This window comes from Corvus brachyrhynchos, unplaced genomic scaffold, assembly GCF_000691975.1.
Source record: "Corvus brachyrhynchos isolate BGI_N302 unplaced genomic scaffold, ASM69197v1 scaffold523, whole genome shotgun sequence".
NCBI lineage: Eukaryota > Metazoa > Chordata > Aves > Passeriformes > Corvidae > Corvus > Corvus brachyrhynchos.
The window spans coordinates 2,986,746-3,000,963 of record NW_008237265.1 but is presented as its reverse complement, the minus strand read 5'-3'; the positions used below and the strand labels follow the sequence as shown (position 1 = coordinate 3,000,963).

At 40.8% G+C, this 14,218-nt stretch overlaps 1 long non-coding RNA gene across 1 annotated transcript in view; it reads right to left on the bottom strand.

Moving 5' to 3' along the window:
• Positions 1-5,818: 5,818 nt before the first annotated feature.
• LOC108445785 overlaps positions 5,819-14,218 on the bottom strand; it is a 25,418-nt gene continuing 17,018 nt past the window's right edge. The window contains exon 4 of the long non-coding RNA XR_001860762.1: positions 5,819-6,525. This is a non-coding gene — a long non-coding RNA (uncharacterized LOC108445785). The remainder of the gene's footprint in view (positions 6,526-14,218) is intronic.

The following is a 14,218-nucleotide window of genomic DNA, read 5'->3' as shown; positions in this document are numbered from 1 at the left end:
TAACTGCAGTGGCCCCCAACTATTTCTGTAACAAAAGCAGGGCAAAACTGTCCTAAACATGCAGAGGTCTTGTTCAAATGGTGAAGTATTACAAAGGCTTGTGTCAAACTGATGGCAGAGTTAAATGCACCAACTTACATCAGAGACAAGCCCACTGTCATTAACTAGGCTCTGCTCACAAATGTTAATTGCTGCAGTTCCAATTTCTTACAGAACAAAGGAAGAAGAATGTTCTGTTAATTACTGTTTAGTAGGATCACAAAAAACTATATAATCACATCATGCACATGATCACTTGAGGAACACCTTCCATTACTGACAGCAGCATGTTACTACAGCTACATGGATTTTCAGGAACTTGCTCTCCAGAAGGAAAAGGGCACACAGTGAAAGAGCTGGACTGGAACAAGGAGGAAGGAGCATGTGCACCCTGGGTGTAACAGAATATGGGCTCTGCCACAGAAACACTTGTTTTTGCTGGATTGTTTCAATCTTGTTTTTCACTGGCACTAAATTCATCAATATGAATAGACAAAGTCAAGAGCCCTCAACAGTGGCACTAATTTTTTTTTTTTTTCAGTGATATTAAATCCTAAATCAGATTTTTCAAATTGCTGCTTGGATCACTTGTGCTGGTACCAAACAATCTGAATTATTCATAACAACAGCGCTAATCAAATTCTGAAAAGCCTGGTGACCCCCTGCTCTTGCCTGATAACTGGGAAGTAGTACTAGAGAGGGCAGGAGATTGCAAGATTAAAGTTAAAGAGGTTCAGGAGGAAATTGAAGCCAGTGATGCTTTATGCGGCTACATTGTGCTAAGAAAGCAAGCCAGCAGATCGACTCTCCTACAAAAGGAGAGGGAATTTCCAGAAGTTTCCAGTGCACAGCATCCAGAAAGGAACTGCTCAGGTGTAACATATAAAAACACAGCTATATTTTGCTAACATTTTTATATAGACCAGTCTTTGGGGTATGTAGTTGGATATTCACAGTGCTAAAACACAACTGCATTACTTACAATGACTTGGGGAGCATAATTCTGAGCACAGCGGTAACAAGTCTAAAAAGCAATCACCATTGCTACATTCCCTATCCATGAACAGCAGCAAATGTCTACTCCAAGAGGTAAGGTCAGGCACTTCTAGGGAATTTTTCATTTCCAAATGGATAGACAAAGCTGCACTGTCTACAAGCTCCTTTCAATTTCATAATACAGCTGCACACAGGCACCATAATGCACCTGGCTGCACCCCCTTATGTCTGTGGTCATTTGGTCTGTGATATCACCCAGGGTGACCTAGCAGAGGACACTGGGTATCAAACAACACTAGAAAGTGCAAGAGAAAAAAAAATGACTCTTTTAAATACAGGCACCATCCCACTCTAGAAGGGCACTTTAAATCAGAATTTCCTAACTATGATAGTAATTGAAATTCAACCGGGCAAGTATTATATAGTGAACACCACTAAGTATGTTTTGTATAAAGATTAGGTCTAATAAGACACTTGTCATATATTCCACAACTACCACATGATTTTTCAAAACAGATTTATTGAGGGTGACCAGCTGTATAAGAGACAGTGTGACCTGCAATACTGCAGTTAAAGAAACATTACCAGCTTCAAAAAACAGTGAAATTACTGTATCTGTTATGGGTACAAATGGCGACTAACTGTTACAACTGAACGACAGCAGCAAATGGAAAACTGTCCTTTTTTAAGTAAGCTTTGCTGTACGTTCTTTTGACAGCAGCTTGTGTCTAGATGGGTTCAGAGTTTTGGTTTTGATTAGCTGTCTCAGGCAGCAGCTCTCTGGGGTTGTTACGCTCATATCCATTTACTTCCTCTTGGCAAAAGACTCTTAGAAGCATCAGTGGGGATGTAGAATAAAGCTTTTATATTTTAAAATTACATATTTTAAAATAACTCCATTTTTATTTTATTTTAAGGATGTTCTGTAAGTCAGTTTCAAAGACAAAAATTTGCAGGGATGCTAAAGCTCTGTTGTGCTCATGCTGAAATTACATACATATATACATAGAGATTACATACCTATATATACATATGTGTATACACAGATGTTAATAATCAAACTACAAAGTGCAATCTAACTTCAGACTTTGGTTGTTGATACCATCCTGAGTACTAAAGGTACTGTCATTTGGCCAAGTAACTAAGAAAAGATATAGCTGTGAAGTTGGGCTCTGAGCTGATTTGATTTCTCCAGGCTTTCTGATAGCTTTCTGCAACAAGTACAGCAGGTCATGACAGGCCCTTAATGCAACATTCTGATCAGTGCAAGAAACCAAGTAATGGTTTCTAAAAACACAGTTTTTAATAGCTTGGTATAAAGCTGTCCTAATTTCATTTTTAGGCATGTCTTTAATTTTTTTTTCGATAATGAAAATTCATGCTCTTAGCTTTCATAGCTTTCAAAGAAAACAGTTGCCAGCGTTGATCACTATAAATGTACACTGTCAGCATGATACCATTATCACCTTTTCTTAAATTAATATCAGGTAGTTTACTCCATCTCTAGCATATATTCTGAGACAATCGGTTTAATGGCCAATGCAGATGACCTGCCAAAATCGAGGCAAATTGAGCGTGACAGCCAGAAGGTTACCTTATGTCTCTTCTAAAGCCTTATTTAAGTTGCATTTAATTCTGAAAATCCAATTTTTCTATATTCAAAGCTCTTCATAGCATGATTAATTTCACCTACTCTTTTTCTCCTTCGCTTATACTTCCTGTTTCAGTTGACCAATAAATTTGCCACCTTCTATAATTCCCCTAAAGGAAGTTTCTTATGGACTGTTGTCATGACATTGTAGTTTACATACAAATGCTCCAAGGAAGCCATGCATTCACAGATGGCTTTCCACTCATTATGACAACCAGATCAGTTATAAGCCTGTAAGGCTCAAGCTAGAGAAAAGTATTCCATTTGCACTGGGAACATGCAGAGCTCATATACTATTTAAAGAGATACTGTGTAGCTCCTTTTTGCTACAGCTGCAAAACCACATGGGCATAATTATTTCAGTGAAATGTCTTCTGCTGACTAGGTAGATACCACAAAGACAGTGCAGCTGTTCAGAATAAGGTCCAGATCCATAAACATATCTATAAGCTTTTGATTTCAAGGGCCTATTAACTGCAAAAAGGCTCTGTGGGTCTGCACACCAGTAAGAAAATCTCTTCCCACTCCTGCCACAAATGCTTATTGTGACTTCTGTCATAACACTTAAACCCCATCCTTTTCTTCACCCATGTGTGAACAGAGGAAAGGGGGACAAGCCTTATCTGCAACAAGGGCTTGGGGAGTTTGGTATTAATTTGTGCTTATTAATTGCTTGGAGAGCTGAGGAAGAGAGGGAAATGCAAAAGCAAAATCTTTTTATTAAAGGAAGTTGGAAGACAAGAAGTGGGACACCTTCTGTAATCCTGAAGGAGGGCTCCCATCTGGGAAAGGGTGTTCAGAGGGAGGCAGTGCCCATGGGAAGCAAAGCCATGGTGGAGTTGCCATCAGGCTTGTAAGTACTCAGCCTCCTCCATTCCTGCCTTCTGCACAGTCCCCCACTCTCTCTTATGTAGTCCTCAAATTTATTTCATGTGCCATTCTTGCCCCAACCTCTGTGATTGTTCTCTTGAATTCTGCTCACTGCAAGCTCTGGGCTCAGTCCTGACACATGCTGAGCTCCCCTGGGAAATGCTCCACAGCCAGAGAAGCCAGCAAGCACCAACCCAGAGTTTTGCAGAAGGGCAGAATCCCACCATCACAGAAAAAAACTCAGCAAACAAATCTCTATTAACATTTCTTCACAAGTTAGGTTAGCTGATCCTTCCTGACTTGCCATACAGTTACCCTGATTTTACACTGCAAGCTAACTACAAGCCCTAAGAACCGTACAAGGTACAAGTAACACAGTGATGTCCAGGACATCACAATACAGGAAAATCCTTCAGTGCTCAGTGTTATCAGAGCAGTGACTAAGGATAGGTGATCTGTCAAAAGAAACATCCAGAAATACAGCCTTAGTGGCAAAGGACATACACATCTCATCTCTAGAATGATAAGACAGACTCTACATTTTATCTTTCCTATTTAAAGTTTGCCTCATAACTTCATCCAGCTGGAAATACATACATATTTCTAGAAGAGTTGATGGCCATGACATGTCCACTCATGCAGTATTAGCAACCAAGACCTTTCTTACAGAGCTAGCTGTCCAGCAATCTTCAAATGTTTTCCATGAGCAATCCCAAATGTTTAACCTCTGGCTTTTTCTGCCATACTAACCAGTAACTGTGTCACACATTCAAATGATCCCTTTTTCTGTGACCTATCATGTCTACCTAGTGATAGAAGCACTTTGTAGAGTCTGTGAACCAGCATTTTGAAGCAACAAGCAAAACTCATGCACAGTAGCATAAGATGTATGTTTTAGAGAAACCTGGAAAACATTTGGCTTGCATAAATTCCTATTTCTAGCTTATCTGTCCCCAAACAGCTCATAGACAGCACATAGGTCTATATTAATACATACCATCATGCACTTTACTCTGGATGACTGATAATGAGATTATTGCTCATACACCAAAAGCAAGACATCCAAAATTGTATCTGTTTATTCCTAAGGAAGAGAATGATTGTCAGAGCCTAATGCGTTCATCAACATGAGGCTGAGCCAGAGAGGTTAACTTGATACAGTTCCCGGAGAATATGATTGTGTCACATGATCCACAGTCAGCGTTCCACAGAGCAACTGTCTATAAAAGGGACACCCAATCTGAGAAGTGATTCTCTTTGAAGCAGCACCTGCAATTCACAGGGATGTTTCAGGACCGTGACTAACAGAGCAGTGAATCTGATGTGGGTTATAGACCATGAACTGTAGTTCTGGAATGCTCATTCTCCTTCCTGCTTGCTCCTCAGTCAGACAACAGCAGTTAGGTTTCCATGTTTCCCTGCCACAGGTGGGGCTGAGTGAGCCAGTAGAGGAGGTTGTTTCCTCCCTGTGGGAAATGGTCCACCCAAAGGGTTTTATTCTCCCTGATCTGACCCCAAGGAGCCTCTTTGCTACAAATCCTGACACTAGTAGTCCCTATTGTGTGTTACAGAGACTGAGGGCTGAGCAGGCAGGGAAGCCAGGTTCCTCTCTCAGTGAAGGCATCTGATTCAAAGTCTTCTCCAGTCAAAGAAGCAGCTCTTGTGGTATTTCATGGGGTTTGGATCAGACTGGAAGGACAGGGCTGACAGGCAGTAGCAAGGATGGGCTGGGCTGTGACTGTTTCCATGGAAAACAAGAGGCCTTCTCTAGAACTGTCAAGCATCAATACGAGCACATGCATCACTATTTCCCAGTTTAAACTTTACTTTTAAGAGAGTATTTGTATTTGCCAAGCCACAAATTGCAGTAACCACAGTGGAGATTTCATCCATTTCAATGACGGGATGAAGATACCACAAGAAGGAAAGCCAAGAACCACCACAAGGGTAAAGCACGCTCCTATTTCAATAGTGCTCCACATAGTGCAGAAACATGTCTGTCAAACAGCATTGCAGTCTGAAGTAATCAGTGCAACTAATTATTACTAATTGTAATATAGTTTCTGTCTTGCTGCTAATACATTTAGACTTGCTAATCATATCAAACTATTCCAACTTGCTGTGCTCCTTCCAAATAAACGTTTCAGCAGGGATAAAAAATGAAGTTGGTTTTTTTGTTTGTTTGTTTAGTTTTGGAGTGGTTTTTTGTTTGTTTGTTTTGGGGGGGTTGGTGGGGGGTTTTGTTTGTTTGGGGTTTTTTGTTGTTGTTGTTATGGCTGTTTGGAGAAGCTGGTGGCCTTTTTTTCATTTCTTTCACACTGCAACAAAACTACTAGAAAATGCCATCAGGAAGACTATTTGGCACTCTGAATGTTTTCATTTAGGAGCCAGAGCATGCCCACATCCTTCCCAGAAGAAGTGCAGGTGAGCAGCACCTTTACAGGGTGCCTGTGTGGATAAACTGATAAACTAGACACAGAAGCCCTGGATTCAGTTTCCAGCTCTGCTGCAAAATTCCCAGCACAACCTCAGTTGCCTTGCTAAATACCTCTGAGCCTCAGCTGCCACTCTGTGGAAGTGGAACTGTAACCTGTCTTTGTCTAAACTGAAAGCTCTTCAGGCAGAGGTTCTCCCCTGCATTCCTGTGCCTAGATTAACACCAAGAGACTCTTAAAAGTTTTCTGGAAGCTCCTTTAATAGAAAATAATTGACATGTGGTTTCCAAAACTGCAATTACATTTGCAAATATATGATTTTCCTTCACACAGAAAAAAGAGAAACTAATGGAACTTCTTCCTTTTAAAACTGCACCATCCTATACATTTTTAATAGGTTCCCATTCCACTGGAGACTTTCATGTGTGCCAGAGATCTGCATGTTCTGGAAAGGAGTTTCAGGCAGGTGAAGAGGCAGTTCCAGAGTACTGATGCTGTTGGACTGAAGTGAATTCAACTATTCCACCCAGAGTCCTGCACAACACAGAGGAAAATTTGCTACAGGCACACACTGAACACTGACATAATGTTGGAGCTTATTCTCCAAATTACCAATATAGCTCTGGGAAATCTTTAAGATTCCTGAAAGATCAGACTCTAAGACCCTTCCTTGTTTTTGGGGACTTTCTCCCATCCTAAATCCAACCACTTCCATGTGCTGGCAAAGCTTTTGCGTCCATGGAGGACTGTGCACAAGGCATTCATGGCAAATGCAGCACCCGGAGACGTGAAGGACACTTTTGGTACCATAACAGCTGCGCCAGCTCTTCCCACACCCACTCCTTCCATTGCCACTGAATGAAACACAAGCCAATCGCTTTCTGAGGGAAGATCAAAAGCCAGTATTTTGTTTTGTGTCACAACAGAAACACATCCTCAAAATGCTGTCAACCAGTCCTGCTCCAAAACCTTAGCCACTATTTTTGCAAACTCAAATCCAGAAAAGACCACAGTTAATGTAACAATGGAACAGGATTTCAATATTCAGCGGTGCCTAAAAAGCAATAACCAAATTAACTTGCAGCTACCATTAGTTGCCAGCTTAGCACAAACATCTGACACTCCTAACAAAAAAGAAAGAAAACAACTAAATATTTTATACCAAAGAAGGCCTCAGATTTTAATTAATTTTTTGACTTTGAACTTTGCAAACAGCTACTTGCAACAGAGTTTACAAAGGCCATTTAAAATTGTGGTGTTGATCGAGAAATCAATGTATTTTCACAAAAGGCAACTCATTAGCAGTAAACATTCATAACTGCCAGGTTTTCCACATACAAGAAGAAGCACCTGGAGGCTACTGAAGCAAACAGTAATCACAAAGATTTAAAACTGTGACAAGATGATCAAAATTAGCTCAATATAGTAATAAAAAAAACCTCCTGACCTTCTTAAGAAGACTTCAGTATGCTCAGAAATCACAGCCTGATATATTCTCCCCTAAATTAACTTAAAACAGTTGTTTCGGGATCTGAAATCTCTGAGGAAGCCTGAGTGTGCTCGAGAGGCACTGGCACTGCACAGAGCAGAAAATGCAGATAAGTTCTGTAGGGCTTCTGTAGGCACTTCCTAAGAGGTGCTACACATCCCCAGCTTCCTGCAGTCCACAGAAGAATGAGGATGTGATCATCTTCCTGATGCTTGACAGGGACAAGACCAAACCTGGGGTTGTGGACAGATCTATCCTGCACTTTGGAGTGCCAGACTGAGCATCCATTTGGAGATGCAGCGTGTATTTAAAGTCTTTCTAAAGTGTCACATTAGTTGAGTGTACAGCTCAACCCTCCAACTGTACTTACCTGCTGTTTCCAGCTAGGAAGCAGAAAATTTCTTGTGCTACCAGAACACACTTAGGAAGGAACTGAAGCTCAGAGAGGTGTGGCAAGAGGTAAGATAGAATTGAGCTACTGGCTGTGGGACGCACCTGCAGAACGCCATGGCAGCACAGAGAAGCTTGTCTCTGCCTGACCCTGTCAGGAGGAAATGCCACACGCAAAGCCCTGTGGAGAGGAGCCTGCTGGAAGCTGATAGACGCCTGAACAGCGTGTGATCACCCCCATATAAGGACATTGAGAAAGTGTGCTGCTGATGGAGCAATGTGTGATAGGTCACTCAGTGAAAACACCATATCAGGAAATAGTGTCTTGAAGAAGTGTATAAAAGCAGCTCGTTTCTCTCAATAAATGTCTCAGATTCCCTGCTCGTCTGAGTCAGTGCCTTGGTTGTTACAGAGAGGCACTTGGGTGTGTGGTCAGTGCCACACACCCAAGTACTGGTGCCAGAACTACCGAGGTAAAGACAAAACTTCACAGCACTTCGTTCGGGCATCAATTCATTGCTTCCAGCCCACCAAAATCAAAGTCTATGAAACAAGCCACAACAGCAATAGTACACTTGAGCAAATCACGTAACTTCCAGAAAATGAGTATTTTTTACATAGATTTTATATCTTAACACCACCTAACTATGTAGAGTTGAGATTCAAGAATTTTATCAAGGAACCCTTTCAACTATGTAAATCAGAGCCAAATAAAAAACAAAAGTCAAACTTTCTCTAGTGGACAATCATGCATTCCATCAGGAATGACATTAACCTAAGATGTGAGAAACAACTAGAGCTACTCTGGCTTTGAGGAAGAACCAATGCTGTGGATGAGAGTTCACAGATCAGTAGGTACGAAGAAACTGTGTGGGGAGGAACAAGAGCTCCCACATCTGTCAGCTCTATCAGACTTCAGCTAGAACTCCAGCATCAATAGATACCCCATGGATTTTGCATGACTTGCTGAAGGTCTTTGCAACTGTAAATTACCACACTGATTGTACCAATTGTACATAAAAATCCCTATTTCTGGGAGACACAATATGGGTAATATGGCTAATTTGATTTTTTTTTTGGTGATTATTCATGTAAAAATTGAAGTGCAATTTAATATTAGTTACTAACACAGTTATAAATAGTTAACTGCTACAGAACACTGTGTGAAAGAAAGCAACCAAATGGAAAGATTTTACTTGACATATCTGTGGGATTTATTCATTCTGCAGCATGCTGCAAACTTATCAGTAAAATACCAGGATGTCAGGTGTTTGCTGGTTGTAACAAAGCTGCCATTGCATTACATGGGACATTGCTGATCTGTGCACCATATGCTGCAAAATTAAATAGGGCCCAGTTCTGCTTTCCTAAAGAATAGTTTGGGATGAATGAAAGCCCTTATCCTGCACAGGTCTGATTTGCCAATCCATGGCCAGAGGGAACAAATAACTTCTTTTTGTGAAGTTAGCTTTGGGTGACTCAGCTCCCTAAGCCAGCTCATCCATTTAAAAATGGGAAAGGAGGCTGAGATGCCTCAGGCAACCAGCTGAAGTACACATGGCATAAAACCACCAAAATAATGAAGAGGTCTTACAGACCCAAGCCAACAAGCCAGCAACCAGAATATTCTTTCCAAGTCACATCAACACTGGGCCCCTTCTATACCTTGTTCCTCCCTTTCTTTGTCATTGTCACAATTAAATTAATCTTTTGCATAGCTACCAAGTGGTCAGTTGCTCTGCTGCTCTTACTCAGTTAGTAGCTGGATGAAGAACATAGATAGTAAACTTCATGAACAACAGACAGTCTTTTAGACCTGTATCTGCAGCACACTACACCTGTGGCCTTAACTTTGGCTGGCAAATCACTCTACACGTAAATAATAAAACCAAACCAAAGTCCTGCAGGTTCCAGAAAACATTTGTTTCATTCATGAGGTTCTCAGAATGGCTTCCTCCAAGAAGTAAAGTCAGCCTGGAGCTTTGGAGGGGAGGAAATTGGGGTGCTTGGCCCAGTCAATATGGGGGTTTTCCATTGCCACTGTTACTCAGACCCCAGGGGGGAATTAAAAACCTGTTCCATTTCAAAATTTTACCATCCTGTGCTAATTCCAGTTTAAAATGCAAAATACAGTTTTACAATACCTTTGTGTGTTACTTTGAACCATCTGTGCAATTTCAAAAAAACTGGACAGAAAGAAGGGCTAATATCCTGAGGATATTAAGTTATCAGCAAGCTTCACAAAAATGTGAGGTTCACTATTTGGACTAACTGAAGGTCAGGCACCACAGATGACTTCTCAACAGACTCTAGAGAATTAATATTTGAGAACACCTTTGTATGCCCCTGTCTCTGCAAAACCTTGAACCAGAGTGTGTCTCTTACTTAAGCACCAATATAAGGCACAAACCCATCAAACTCTAGTGTTCACAGTATTTATGCTTACAGAACAACGTATGTAAGAAAGTAAAATTGCCACAGGAACATAAGGCCTAAATATCACCTGCTCTGCATTTGCAAGTTGAGACCCACACCATTTTGGTAGTCTCACTTAACTAAGCCATGTTTCTAAAATGTTTTGAAGGTCAACAATACAGAAAAACTTTGCAATTTCTGTTAAAAAAAGCAAAACAACACCTATTATAATCCAATTTCCACACATGCAGAACTTGGCCTTGGAAACACCTGTTTGCAGAATTAATTCTGACTCCAGGTTCCCAAGCAGATGAAACACCTCACTGCTCTCCTTTGCTTTGCAGCACCAATGTTTTACCCTCATCTGAAACTTTCCAGGTCACTGCTTGACCTTTGGCTTTACCACTGGGGCTTTTCTTAATCTAATTCAAACTCTTTCGTATATTTGAATATCTCCCAGAGCGGATGGAAACACATTTTCCCACTGTAAACCCATACTCTCTCAGCTGCCAAGGACTGATCTGTAGCCCACTGAAGGCAGTGAGAACTAGTCTAACTGGTAAGGAAATCCAGCAAACTCCAGCCAAATCCAGGCTGCATGCCAGAGACCTTTCCACTGACTTGAAATGGCTTTGGATCTGGCCCTGTCTTTACTGGTGACAATACCACTGACTAAATCTGAAAAGGAAAGAGGAACAGGGTGAAGGTAACTGGGCAAAAAAGTCATTTCTGAATATGTTCATTGGGCAGTTTCTACAAATGTATTGAATTTTAATGAGCACCTGTCCTACTATCTGTTGTCCCTTCCCAACAAGAAAACCCTAGGGGCTGCTGGACTAAGGCCAACCCTGAAGACAGGAACTTCCCTGATCAAGGACTTGGGGACAGGGACCAGGGGTGCTGTTGTGATCAGTCCCTTCTGGGACAACACACACATGGGATTGTAGTTACAGACAGGTTTCAACAGAAGCTTAGCCTGCTTTTTCAGGAACACTGGGACACTGTCGAGAGCTTTTGAAAATCCAATTCTGCATCATTTGTTCCACAGCAAAATGCAGATGTGTTGAGCCAGAAAAGTGTGCCTGAATACACTGACTCTTCTCTAAGCAGAACTGCACTTCACAGAACTGCTCCTTATGCCACAAAGAACACAGCAATGAGCACACTGGAGAGACAAGGCATCTACAGATGTAGAACTGCACTGAAACCCTGATTCCCTGTATTCCTTACAAGCTTCTGACCGTAATCCTGTAATGTTAGCTTTATACAAGCACAGCATTTCCTACCCCCTGCTGAAGTTAGTGGAGTTTAAGCTTGAAAATTACATTCTGTTGCATCATCTATAGACTATCTATACTTGGAAGTATCCCGCCTCCAAAGCGATTCACATCATACTGCACAGATACAAAATTCTAGAATGATGAAAAAGAATATTTACTTCTAACTACTAACTAGTCTAATAAAATCAGATGGAAAAACAAAGAAAAAAAAATCTGATGCAAACCTACTTTCAGTTCTTTCAGACTGTGAAAGAAGTGAACTGAGTTCTGTTAAAATCCCCCTTTTACTCATACTGACCAAGTTCTCCACGAGCATAAATGTATAGATTTCACAACATTTTAAACCTGCAGAAAATATGACCCATCCCTGAGATGTCCTCGTGGATTCAGGTGTCCCACTGGTAAAAACAAGATTACAGGATGGCAAAGAGCAAATTTCAAGTACCCCCAACCCCTGTAAATACTGTGGTCAGTCTACAAGCACTTCCACATTACAGCACTCTGCCAACTTCTGTAGAGTTATTCCTGCCATACATCAGAATCAGTCTCTATATTAAGCTCTTTGCCTCAAAAATTCATAAAAGACCAAGTCACAGAGTTAAATTCAACATGTCCTTAAAAAGGCAGTACCAGTGCCTAGATAGCCAATGAAAAAAAAATCCCAAACCAAAAATCAAAGCAACTGTCTACTATAAACCCTAACCACATAGTTTGGTGAATTTTACAATACAGTGTCAGCGATCAAGAAATGACTGGATGTGGCACTTCATGCCATGGTGGTGTTGACAAGTCAAAAGTTGGACTCAATAATCTTGGAGCTGTTTTCCAACCTATGATATGATTTTATGATTTTATGATTATCAGCCAAAGCATGTCACATGCTGAAACAATTATGGTAGGGGAGATAGTTTCAGCAGGTTCTTCCCCTGTACTATTTTTAACAAATATTTTTTAATATTTTTGTGGTTCTTTACACTTTTGGAGGGCTAGAGAAATATTAACCAGTTAGTCCAAAATCTCACACTACTCCACTGAGGCACTTTTCATTAAACTGATAAAAACCTTCACCAGTTTCATCTGCATGAAAGAAAACTTTGGATCCAGTAAATGATGGGAGGCTAGGCAGAGTCCTGCAGAATCCCACAAACACAGCTTTTAAAATACACTCCTACTTCTTCCAACATTAGGAATGTTAAGATGAAATATCTTTAAACCCTGAATCTCCAAAGCCAGCAGACTCTGGCACTCCAGTGCAGAGGGTAAAACAGTATCTTAATACCCTGTGTTCATCACATTTTTTCTGGGAACTGAGAGGGGAGAACAGGAAAGTAAAAGGGATAAGTCTAGACTCTCAGGCTTGAACCTACAGACACAGAGAAGATAAAGAAAATTTTTCATCAAAATTATTGAGGGAAGGTGTCATCTTTTTCAGTTACCATCAATACTCCTTTTTGTCAGGCTGACCTTTCAGTGTATGTTGCACCAAGATTACATCACACTTGCTTTCTTTTAACTTTTCCCCTCCCATTTTCTTTGCCATCCAAACTCAAAGAAGGATAGATAGACAGACAGATAGATAGATAGACAGACAGACAGATACACAGACGGGTAACTTGGACTTTACTTCTGTCCCTTACTGGCAGAAAGAAGAAATAAGGATTAAAATACTGCATGTTGCTGCTTTTCTTTATGACAGTGTTAAACACTCTACCCAAGATTATTAATAGCAGTTTCACAAGCTCACTCATTCACTTTCCAGCACGCATCTGTACAAACCATGCCATCTTCTGGTGCTTCCTGGCAGCTAAAAAAGAAATACCAGTGTCAGAACTCACACTGTCACCTCCATCTCCATGTAGGGAGTCCTCTCCTTATGAGCCTGTATCTGAGGCTCCGAAAAAAATCTTTCATGGCTCTTCAGGTGTTTCATGGCTCCTCATGGCTCTTTCAGGTACCAAATCCCAAGGAAAAATGAAGTACCAGAAGGAGTCTGCTTTACTGTGAAATAACAACTCTGTCCTACAAACTGAGCAATCTGTGCTTTGAAAGTCTCTGTATTCAACTTATTATAAAAACACTCCTATGACTGATGCCGTAAGAACTAGAACAGAAAATAATTTTGAAATCAATTTCTTAGTATGACAAAAACATCTGTACATCAAGAACTTTATGACAGCTGGAAGTGGCTCCCCACATAAATAGAGATTGGCCAATATGTTCAGCTACCCTTTCATTCCTTAACTTTTTTTTTCTGTATCCTGCAGAAATAGTTCCAAACATTATGGCTCAAGTAGCAAGTAGCTGCTATGTGTTTTCTTCTCCTGCAGACAGCCAGGGCTCCTCAACATCTTTGCAAGTCACAGATTCCCCTGGATAATGAATAATCTGGTCATTTGCTTCCACTTTCTCTATTGGAAAGTTGTTCCAGAACCTCATTCTTCTTGTCACTTTGAGACTAACACAATGTCCAGCCTTCATTCCTACTGTAGTTGTAGTAAGAGGACCACTTTACCTTTACACACCTTGTACCTCCTAAGTTTTAAATAAATGTTTGTTACTCCACAAGAACCCCACTACACACTAATCTGTCGGCATCCACAGTTCTCCATTAATTCTGTGATGTAGCCATGTGTTTCTATGCAGACTCTTCACT